Genomic DNA, 12,133 nt, shown 5'->3' with positions numbered 1-12,133 from the left:
TATTTTGTATTAATTTTATAATTAGTGAAGTTGTGATAGATTGAAGTAAATCCTTGTGGTGTCACCGCCAGACACCACACTTGCTAGGTGGTAGCCTTTAAATCGGCCGCGGTCCATTAGTATACGCCGGACCCGCGTGTCGCCACTGTCAGTGATAGCAGACCGAGCGCCACCACACGGCAGGTCTAGAGAGACTTACTAGCACTCGCCCCAGTTGTACAGCCGACGTTGCTAGGAAAGGTTCACTGAGAATTACGCTCTCATTTGCCGAGACGATAGTTAGCATAGCCTTCAGCTAAGTCAATTGCTACGACCTAGCAAGGCGCCATTTATCCTTTGCTATGTATCTAATGAAGCATGTACAGTAACAAGACCAATGTTCACCAATTGTGGATTAAAGTTAAGTATTCCAGCAGCTGCGTACTTTTCTTTATAGCATTCATTACGTATCCTGTTTCAGACCTCACGCCAGCCTGCGTGAGTTTAAGCGCGTGCCTTTCGGTTACCCGTCACTGTGGATTGGCTGTCTTGCCAGTCCACAACAATCCTAAAATAAGTTTCAGACAGTGTTGAAATAACACGATTTTCCTGTACGACACAGTTGTGACGTCTAATGTAACCTGCCTTCTCTTACTACGGTCCTTGTCTATTTAGCGAGGTACGTTTCAAAAACAAAGCACCCGCAGCTTACAGTTATTGATTCCTGTTTAATTTCTTGGGGCACTAGACAATTGCTAATATTAATAATGAAGTTCACGAACAAATAATCCTTTAGAAACAGATGTCATATATACAGATCTCAAAGAAATTCAAATGGCTCTAAGCACTATGGGACTTAACATCCGAGGTCATCAGTCCCCTAGACTTAAAACAACTGAAACCTAACTAACCTAAGGACATCACACACATCCATGCCCGAGGCAGGATTCGAACCTGCGACCGTAGCAGCCGCGTGGTTCCGGACCGAAGCGCCTAGAACCGCTCGGCCACCGCGGGCGGCGATCTCAAAAACAGTTTTCATCACCCCGGTTCACTGAACTTCTGAAGACAGACATTGACTGTGGTTATTGTGTCACAGACACAGTCCCTTTGACTGTTCAGACATGTCACTTAACCCGCCCAAAGATGTAAACAACCATGCATGAGCAGCGCCTATTAGACGGATGGGTCCAACAGCCGATCAGTTCCAGTCATTCCGGCAGGAAGGAGGTACACGGCTCGTGTTGTCTGTAGTTCAGCCACGCCTAGACGGTCAATACCGCTGTTCGATCGCGTCCACATTGATACTTTGTGCCAGAAAGGGCTCTCAAAAGGGATGTGTTCAGGCGTCTCGGAGTGAACCGAAGCGATATTGTCCGGACATGGAGGAGATACAGAGAGACAGGAACTGTCGATGACATGCCTCGCTCAGGCCGCCCAAGGGCTACTACTGCAATGGATGATCGCTACCTACAGATTATGGCTCGGAGGAACCCTGACAGCAGCGCCACCATGTTGAATAATGCTTTCCGTACAGCCACAGGACGTAGTGTTACGACACAAACTGTGCGCAATAGGCTGCATGACGCGCAACTTGACTCCCGACGTCCATGGCGAAGTCCATCTTTGCAACCACGTCACCATGCAGTGCGGTACAAATGGACTCAGCAACATGCCGAATGGACTGTTCTGGATTGACATCACGTTTCTCTTCACCGATGAGTGTCGCATAAGCCTTCAACCACACAATGGTCGGGGACGTGTCTGGAGGTAACCCGGTCAGGCTGAACGCCTTACACACACTGTCCAGCGAGTGCAGCAAGGTGGAGGTTCCCTACTGTTTTGTGGTGGCATTACGTGGGGCCGACATACACCGCTGGTGGTCATGGAAGGCGCCGTAACGGTTTTACGATACGTGAATGCCATCCTCCGGCTGATAGTGCTACCATATCGGCAGCATCCTGGCGAGGCATTCGTCTTCATGGATGACAATTTGCGCCCCCATCGTACACATCTTATGAATGAGTTGCTTCAGCATAACGACATCGCTCAACTAGAGTGGCCAGTATGCTTTCCAGACATGAACCCTATCGAACACGTCTGGGATAGACAGAAAAGGGCTGTTTGTGGACGACGTAACCCACCAACCACTCTGAGGGATCTACGCTGAATCGCCATTGAGGAGTGGGTCAATCTGGACCACCAGTGCGTTGATGAACTTGTGGATAATATGCCACGACGAATACAGGTATGCATCAATGAAAGAGGACGTGATACTGGGTACCGGCGTGTATAGCAACCTGGACCACCACCTCTGAAGTTCTCGCTGTATAGTGGTACAACATGCAATGTTTGGTTTTCATGAGCAATAGAAAGGGCTGAAATGATGTTTATGTTGATCTCTATTCCAATTTTCTGTGCCGGTTCCGGACATCTGGGAACTGAGGTGACGCAAAACTTTTTGATGTGTGTAGTAAAAGAAAACGGCAAAGAGCTGTTGCTAGAACCTTTTCCTTTCAAACACTTTTGTCAACTTTCTCGGCCGTATTCCCAACTTCCGTTTCCAGGTATGGTTCAATATGTGGTTCACTCTTTAAAAATGTCAGCGTTAAGAATGTTTCTTGCACGGAGGGTTTATCAATCACATAAAGCAGTGTTGTTTCGTTTATTTGAGCTGCTCTAACCATCGATGGTCAAGTATGTATCAGAATTTCTACTATGCCATTCCATATCGATAACCACTGGCGATATTAGCTGTTGGTTTTCCTGAAATGCAGTTCCGTTTAAAGGAAGCTTATCCGATTTCATGTTTTATTCTGGTAACAATGCCACCTTTTTAATTCTCTCATTAAAATACAAATAACAAATTAGAAACACTTGAACAATGCGATATTTTTCATCGTACAAAGATCACCTCTGGCTCCGAAGTTGACAACGTATATCTTACAGTTTCACTCGCTTATAATTCTGCAGCATCTGTATTATTCATGTGACGAAATTTGCATTCACATTTACATTTAAAACGTTCCACCTTTTAATCGTATGTGTATTAAAGTGAAACCAGTCTGTCAAACGTCAGTTGATTTCAATATTACAGAATCCTCCACTGAAGTATAGTGGAAAGGAAAATTTTTATCGTGAAATTGCGATGTAACACATCAGATAGTAATACTGTAGGGTAATTAAGCCCGAAGTATCAGTTAGTTAATCCAAGAATTGTTTGGCCTGGGTTAACAAAAATGTTTTGCATGTAATCGATACTTGTTTCTATGATTTCCACGCAAAGCTAAACGGAAGATAGTGTAGTCACTGCTTCTAACAAACTGTTATGATACAATCAAACGGGAAAGACGATCAAACTCTGAAGCTCAATGTAATCTCGTGTGCGTATTACGTTCGCAACACACGTTTGCTTGTCCATAGTAGTGCCTTAAATGGCCAGTTGAGATGACTGTGATTAGACAAATTGCGTGACTGTCACACTGTATCCACTTCATCGGCTTCTCAGTGTCGATTACCTGAGTACCTATCTTCTCCTCATACTCACAACAGACTCGTCATATCCTGGTTGCACGTATCGGTGAAAAAATAAAATTACTTCTCTATTGTTGTAGTCTTCCCTTATAAGAAGCTAACCTTCAGTATACACAACATTAAATCATTGTTGCATTCAGGGAGAAGCTGAATCACTTCACTTTCTACTGCTTTAAATTTATCACCTAAAATCTGAGCAATGACCATTTCCCTTTGAGTAGCGCTGAAGCGAATACCGATTTTACCTTCTGTTTCACTTGTTTTTCTCAGTGTTACCTAACTATTCCTATTCTCCCATTCTACACTTCCTGCCAGTTTCATTTTTTAGATGTCTGCAGTCCCTTTCACCTGCTTTATTTGCTGCATTTTTATAATCTGTCCAGTCATCAATTAAATTCTATATCTCATCTATTATCCAGAGATTTCTACTAGGCCTTGCATTTTTACCTATGTGATGCTCTGCTGCCTCCATTATTTCATCTCTCAAGGCTACCCATTCGTCTGTGGCTAAGCTACACTACTGGCCATTAAAATTTCTACACCACGAAGATGACGTGCTACAGGTGCGAAATTTAACCGACAGGAAGAAGATGCTGTTATATGCAAATGATTAACTTTTCAGAGCATTCACATAAGGTTGGTGCCGGTGGTCATACCTATAAAGTGCTGACATGAAAAAAGTTTCCAACCGATTTATCATACACAAACAGCAGTTGACCGGCGTTGCCTGGTGAAACGTTGTTGTGATACCTCGTGTAAGGAGGAGAAATGCGTACCATCACGTTTCCGACTTTGATTAAGGTCGGCTTGTAGCCTATCGCGATTGCGATTTATCGTATCGCGACATTGCTGTTCGCGTTGGTCGAGATCCAATGACTGTTAGCAGAGTACGGAATCGGTGGGTTCAGGAGGGTAATACGGAACGCCGTGCTGGATCACAACGGCCTCGTATCACTAGCAGTCGAGATGATAGGCATCTTATCCGCATGGCTGTAACGGATCATGCCGCCATGATGGGGACATTTGTAAAACAACAACTATCTGCACGAACAGTTCGACCTCGTTTGCAGCAGCATGGACTATCAGCTCGGAGACCATGGCTGCGGTTAACCTTGAAGCTGCATCACAGACAGGAGCGCCTGCGATGGTGTACTCAACGACGAACCTGGGTGCACGAATGGCAAAACGTCATTTTTTCGGATGAATCCAGGTTCTGTTTGCCGCATCATGATGGTCGCATCCGTGTTTGGCAACATCGCGGTGAACGCACATTGGAAGCGTGTATTCGTCATCGCCATACTGATGTATCACCCGGCGTATGACCCGGCGTATGACCTGGCGTATCACTTTGATAAACCGCATCATGATGGTCGCATCCGTGTTTGGCGACATCGCGGTGAACGCACCTTGGAAGCGTGTATTCGTCATCGCCATACTGGCGTATCACCCGGTGTGATGGTATGGGCTGCCACTGGTTACACGTCTCGGTTACCTCTTGTTCGCATTGACGGCACTTTGAATAGTGGACGTTACACTTCAGATGTGTTACGACCCGTGGATCTACCCTTCATTCGAGCCCTGTGAATCCCTACATTTCAGCAGGATAATGCACGACTGCATGTTGCAGGTCCTGTACGGGCCTTTCTGGATTCAGAAAATGTGCGACTGCTGCCCTGGCCAGCACATTCTCCAGATCTCTCACCAATTGAAAACGTCTGGTCAATGGTGGCCGAACAACTGGCTCGTCACAATACGCCAGTCACTACTCTTGATGAATGAACTGTTGAATCGTGTTGAAGCTGCATGGGCAGCTGTACCTGTACACGTCATCCAAGCTCTGTTTGACTCAATGCCCAGGCGTATCAAGGCCGTTATTATGGCCAGCGGTGGTTGTTCTGGGTACTAATTTCTCAGGATCTATGTACCCAAATTGCGTGAAAATGTAATCGTAAGTCAGTTCTAGTATAATATATTTGTCCAATGAATACCCGTTTATCATCGGCATTTCTTCTTGGTGTAGCAATTTTAATGGCCAGTAGTGTACATTTCCATCAGTATCCTTCCTTCTGGGAGTTGTAGTCTTGCAAGTTTCGCCGGAGAACTTCTGTGTGGCCGAAGTAAAGCCGCGAGGACGGGTCGTGAGTCGTGCTTGAACAGCTTAGTCGGTAAAGCACTTGCCCGCGAACGGCACACAGTCTTAATCTGGCAGAAAGTTTCATACTACTTTTGTTTTTCTTGATGACAAATCCTCCTGAGTAGGCCCCACCCAGAGAACTGAATGGAATAATGGCTCAAGTCTCCCCTTGCTTTCAGAAATTTGCAGTACCGGCATAACCAGGCGGTGTTTCAAGGTCAGAACAGTCAATCATCCAGACTGTTGCGCCTGCAACTACCTAAGAGGCTATTGCTCCTCTTCAGAATCCAGTGGTTGGTTTGGCGTCTCCGTTGATTCTCTTTCGTGGTTGCTCCTACAGTCGGCTACGTATACCGTTGAGGCACATAAGATTCCCCACTGCAGCGAGGTGACTGGTTCATCCGACGTTGATGGGTGGGGGCAGAGGGGGAGCCCAGAGGCAAAGGGGGTGGGGGTAGCCAACCCACACGTCCAGTGATAAGATAATGCTGTAACTGATAAGTAGTAGAAAAACTGGGGAAGCGAGTGCAGATGACTATCGTATTTCAGGGTAACTGGTAAGAGCTTCTGGTGTCTGGTTATGCACTTGGGCTGGTTATATTCGGGGTCACCGCGCACTCCTCTTCCCCTGGGTAATCACCAGCAACTGATCACGCTCATCCAGGCAAACCCCGCTCCCACCAATACACCTTACACCATTGTGTGAGTTATAGCCAAGGTTGTGACGTAACTCAATACCAGTCTCATGTGATATAGAATTGGTGGGAACCACCTGGACCAGTGGGAGGAAATTAAAATGGTGGGAATTATGATTAATTTTCTTATTCATGTTATATTTCTAATCTTCATGCAGCAATAATCTCGCTCGTAATTATAATGATTTCACGTTTCTGTCTACAGTTTAACACTTTTCCTTTACCACTTTCGTTGAAATGTGTTTGAACATATCTCAGAGTTATATGTTTTGAAGCACGCAGTTTGTTGAAAATCGTGTGCTTGATAGTCACTCCAAGCCTGGTTGACAGCAGATTCAATCTTCTGGATCCGACCTGAAAACTGAAATTTCTTGATAGAGGCGAGATGGATAAACGTTTGGAGGATTTGATTAAGGAGAGGGAAAATTTTTATTATCAGAGTCTGTTGTGAGCTCTGCAACATCCATGTACTAATTTATATTTAGGTGACAAACCCTATTTTTAGGGCTATATTTTAATTTTGACAAATGGATCTATGCAGACATTTGTAAAAACGGCGATGATACATCAGTCCATACTAATGTAAAATTGCCACCTCCTGAAGAAGACAAATTTAAATTTGTTGAAACCTAGGTAAAGAATTCTTTATCCATTGCAACTGGTCGGCTGTTTATAATTTTATTACGTGGAACCGTTGTTGTTGTGCAGCTATGTTTAAAATACTATCAGAAATATCCTAATGCTGTTTAACTCAGTGAACAAGTCGTAGTGAGAAGCACCCATTTTTGAGAGCCTTTGGAAAGCCACCTTCTTTACAGAATTCATGGTGGAGAGCGGTACTAGAAATCCTAGAAGGAAGTATACTATGGAGATGTAGCTTAGACAGAGGCGAATGGGTATCCTTGAGAGATGAAACAATAGAGGCAGCAGAGCATCACATAGGTAAAAAGGCAAGGCCTAGTAAAAATCTCTGTATAACAGATGAAATATAGAATTTAACGGACGATAAGACAGATTATAAAAATGCAGCAAATAAAGCATGCGAAAGAGAATACAGACATCTAAAAAATGAAACTAATAGGATGTGTAGAATAGCTGAGCAGGAATTATTAGATGACAAATGGAAAGCTGTAGGAGCATGAGAAACTAGAGCAGAGGTAGGTATGCCTATAAAAAAGTCAGAGAAACCTTTGAAGAAAAAAGTAGCAACTGCATAAATACTAAGTAGAGAAGGGAAAGTAGAAAGTTGGAAGAAATATGTAGAGGGTCTATATAAGGAAAAAAAACTTGAGGACAATGTTGGAAAGAAAAGAGAAAGTATGTGAAGATGAGATGGGAAATATGATACAGCGAGAAGAATTTGACAGATTGCAGAAACACCGAAATAGTAACAAAGCCTCAGAATTATTTAGATTCTACTGAGAGCCAACTACGACTAAGTTATTCCATCTGATGTGCAAGATATGTGAGATAGGCGACATATCCTCAGACTTGAAAAAGAATGTAATAATTCCATTTTCAACGAAGTCAGCTCCTAACAGCTGTGAATGCTATCGGACCGTCAGTGTAATAACTCGCGGTTGCAAAATAATGACACGAATTATTTACAAAATAATGGAGAAATTGGTAGAAGCCGACACTTGGGGTAGATCAGTTTGGATTAAGAAGAAATTTAGGAACGCGCGATGCAATGCTGACACTATCATCCACCCGAGAAAGTATGTTAGTAGCATCTGTAGATTCAGAAAAAAGTTTTTGATGATGTTGACAAGGAATACACTCTTCGAACCTTTGAGGGTTGCAGGGATAAAATACAGGGAGCAAAAGATTATCTACAACTTAGACAGAAATCAGTAGGTATCTGTAAGCGTCGAAGGGCATGAAAGGGAATTGTAATGTTTTATGCTCAAGAATTATGACGTTTTTTTGAAAATGAATATCTCATCTATAAAAATCAGCATGGATTCCGCAAACAGAGATGTTGCGAAACTCAGCTCGCTCTTCTGGTAAACCTTCTGGGATGTAAGGTTGTGGTCCATGAAACTCTTCAGTTCCTAACGTTTCGTCCAAAGCTGCGCTGGACATCTTCAGAGGGGTGTTTCTCCTCCGGTGAGTCTTGCCGACTGACGGGTCGGACGTCTGAGAGCGACTTATATATCGTAGAAAGTGGGCGTGGCCAGAGTTACACATGATATGCAGAGATAATCTTTGTCAGAGATAAAACTTAACTATCGATCGTAATCTCGTCACGGTTAAAACTGTGTAGCAATTCTGTAGTGCTACTGTCCAAATATCACTAAGTTTCATGGTTTCTTCTTTCCGATTAAAATTATCCCTATGTTTATATATTTCAATTGCTTCTCTACAAAGCCGTGGGTAATAGTTCGTCGTCGTAGATAAAATTTTTGTTTCGGAAAACTTCACTTGATGAAACTGAGTGATATTTGGACAGTAGCACTACAGAATTGCTAGACAGTTTTATCCGTGACGAGATTACGGTCGATAGTTAAGTTTTATCTCTGACAAAGTTTATCTCTGCATATCACATGTAACTCTGGCCACGCCCACTTTCTACGATATATAAGTCGCTCTCAGACGTCCGACCCGTCAGTCGGCAAGACTCACCGGAGGAGAAACACCCCTCTGAAGATGTCCAGCGCAGCTTTAGACGAAACGTTAGGAGCTGAAGAGTTTCATGGACCACGACGTTACATCCCGGAAGGTTTACCAGAAGATATGTCATCCGGTCGTGAAAGCCTTCATACTATGATCAGCTCGCACTGTTCCTTGATTTCAGTAAGGCAGTTGACACCGTCCCACATTGCCATTTAATGAAAAAAATACGAGCTTACGGAGCATCGGAGCAGACCTACGATTGGATTCAAGACTTTCTTGCAGATAGAACTCAACACGTCGCTCTTAACGGAACTAAGTCGACAGATGTAAAGGTAATGTCCGGGATACCACAGGGAAGTGTGATAGGACCGTTGCTGTTTACAATGTACATAAATGATGTAGTAGGAAGCGTCATATGCTCTTTAAGGCTATTCGCAGATGATGCAGTTTATACCAAAGTAGCAACGCCAGAAGATGATAACAATTTGTAGAACGACCTGCAGAGAATTGATGAATGGTGCAGGATCTGGCAGTTGATCCTGAACGTAAATAAATGTAACGTATTGCGCATATATAGGAAAAGAAATCCACTACTGTACAGCTACACTATTGATGACAATCAGCTGCAGACAGAGTCTGCCGTAAAAAGTCAAGGCGAAACTATCCAGAGCGACCTTAAGTAGAATGACCATATAAAACAGATAGTGAGAAAAGCAGACACCAGAATCAGATACATCAGAATAATCTTAAGGAAATGTAACTGATCCACGAAAGAAGTGGCTTATAAGGCGTTTTTTCACCCAATTCTTGAGTATTGTTCATCTATCTGGGATCTCTGTCATGAAGGACTGATTGAGGGGATAGAGAAGATCCAACGAACAGGGCGCAATTCGTTAAGGGATCGTTTGCCTGGTGAGAGAGCGTTACTGAGATGCTAAACAAACCACTCTGATAGACGTTACAAGAGAGGCGTTGTGCATCAAGGAGAAATTTACTATTGAAATTTCGGAACAGTGCTTTTCAGGAGGAGTTGGACAACATAATACTTCCCTCCGCATACATCTCGCGTATTGACCACGAGGACAAAATTCGAGAAATTAGAGCCAATATAGAGGCTTACCGACAATCATTCTCCCCACGCACTATTCGCGAGTGGAACAGATGGTGGTACAGAATATACCCTCCGCTACACACCATTAGGTTGCTTGCGGAGCATGATGTAGATATAATCTAGAAGGGAGTGAGACAGCCTTGTAGCCTATCCACATTGATATTCAATCTGTATATTGAACAAGCAGCAGAGAAAACGAAAGAAAAAATTGGAGTAGGAATTATAGTTTAGGAGACGAAATAAAAAGTTTGAGGTTTGCTGATGACATTATTATTCTGCCGGAGACAGCAAAGGACATCTAAGTGCAGCTAAACACAATAGACAGCAACTTGAAAGGAGGACATAAATGAACGCCAACAAAAGCAAAACATTGATAAAGAAATGTAGACGAATTAAATCAGGTGATACTGATGGAAGCGTATTACGGAAGGAGATACCAAAAGTATTAGATAAATTTTTCTATTTGTGCAGTAAAATAACTGATGGTCGAAGTAGAGAGAATATAACATGTAGTCTAGTATAGGAAGAAAATTTGTTCGCAAAAAGCAAAGTATGTTGACATCTTACATCACTTTAAATGTTAGGAAGTCTTTCCTTGAGATATTTGTTTGACGTGTAGCCTTGTACAGAAGAGAAACATGGATGGTAAGCAGTTCACACAAGAAGAGAATAGTAGTGTTTGAAATGTGGTACTACAGAACAATACTGAAGATTAGTAGATCGCGTAATTAATGAGAAGGTGATGACTAGAATTGGGAAGAAAAGAAATTTATGACAAAATTAGACTAAAATAAATGACTGGTTGAGAGGACAAATCATGAGGTTTCAAGGAATTTTCAATTGCCTACTACTGCTCGACCTAACATGAGCTCTTTGTTACACACACTCTGCCTGAGCGATGTCTGCCTCACGACGTTCATTCACATGTATATTTTTGTATTCAATATATCGCTTATGCTCTTGGATAATGCGTTAAAATTTACAGATTTCCTTATATGTACCTATTTCACAATTGTATGGCCACCCTGACAAGAATTTGGCTGGTGTGTTATGGCTTGCAGCCATGACAAACCTACAAATTCTTAATATGCAGTAGAAAAAGGTTATTGAAGTAAAATAGTATATAAAATTATTTGTCTATGCATGCAGTTGTTCTAATCATAAGAGTGATTGTCAAAATTTACAGAGAGTAACTGACCATCGTGCTCAATTGCACTAAAATTGTCAAAATACCGTCTACAATTTACAAAATATTTTAGTATTGAAAAATTATACCTGGAAGCTGCAAAATAGTGGCATTATATCATGTGCATAGTATTAAAAAAATAAGGTAATATACACATTATTAATTGCAAACTGTGCTCATATGCACTATAATTTTTGAAACATATTGCACAGTGGGAAGTAGACTGGCATATAGCTCATAAACAACACAAGGCTATGACCCTATTTTGAAATGACAGTGCAAAATATATCATAAAAAGGATATAAGGTAAAGAGAATAGAAAAATTACTAAATCAGGATAGAAGTCAGTCATGGTTCAAGATGAGACTGATTTCATGCACTTTGCACATTAAGTGTTGATCAACAGTAGCTGTACCACATCACCAGAAGTGTAACTATAATAACTCGTTTTACTCGAAGTTCATTACACAAGGTCGACTGAGGTTGTGTATTGTTGTCTACAGCATCTGCAACAACGTCTGTGGCAAACCATTGTCCCATTATAGCTTGACTACATGACACACTTAAGTCTCTTAGGTCCAATTCTGGATGCAATGGCATGTACCATTCCAGCTCATGGTTTACTGAAGAATCTCGTCGATAACATGTTATTGGTATTGTCACACATTGTGCAGGTGTGTGCAAAATCTGATTGTTCCATGACCATGTGGATGGACAGGATTATAGTGGAATGGTTAACATTTGGAAGTAGGATCTAAAAGGTGCAACTGACAGTCTGGAATATCTTATGTCAAAGTCATAGCTATGCCATTATGAAAACAGACAACTCCTGTGTTATAAATAATTAATTGCTAATATTACATTTATAAGTAATGGTA

This window comes from Schistocerca serialis, chromosome 1, assembly GCF_023864345.2.
Source record: "Schistocerca serialis cubense isolate TAMUIC-IGC-003099 chromosome 1, iqSchSeri2.2, whole genome shotgun sequence".
Lineage (NCBI taxonomy): Eukaryota > Metazoa > Arthropoda > Insecta > Orthoptera > Acrididae > Schistocerca > Schistocerca serialis.
This window is presented reverse-complemented; position numbering follows the sequence as displayed.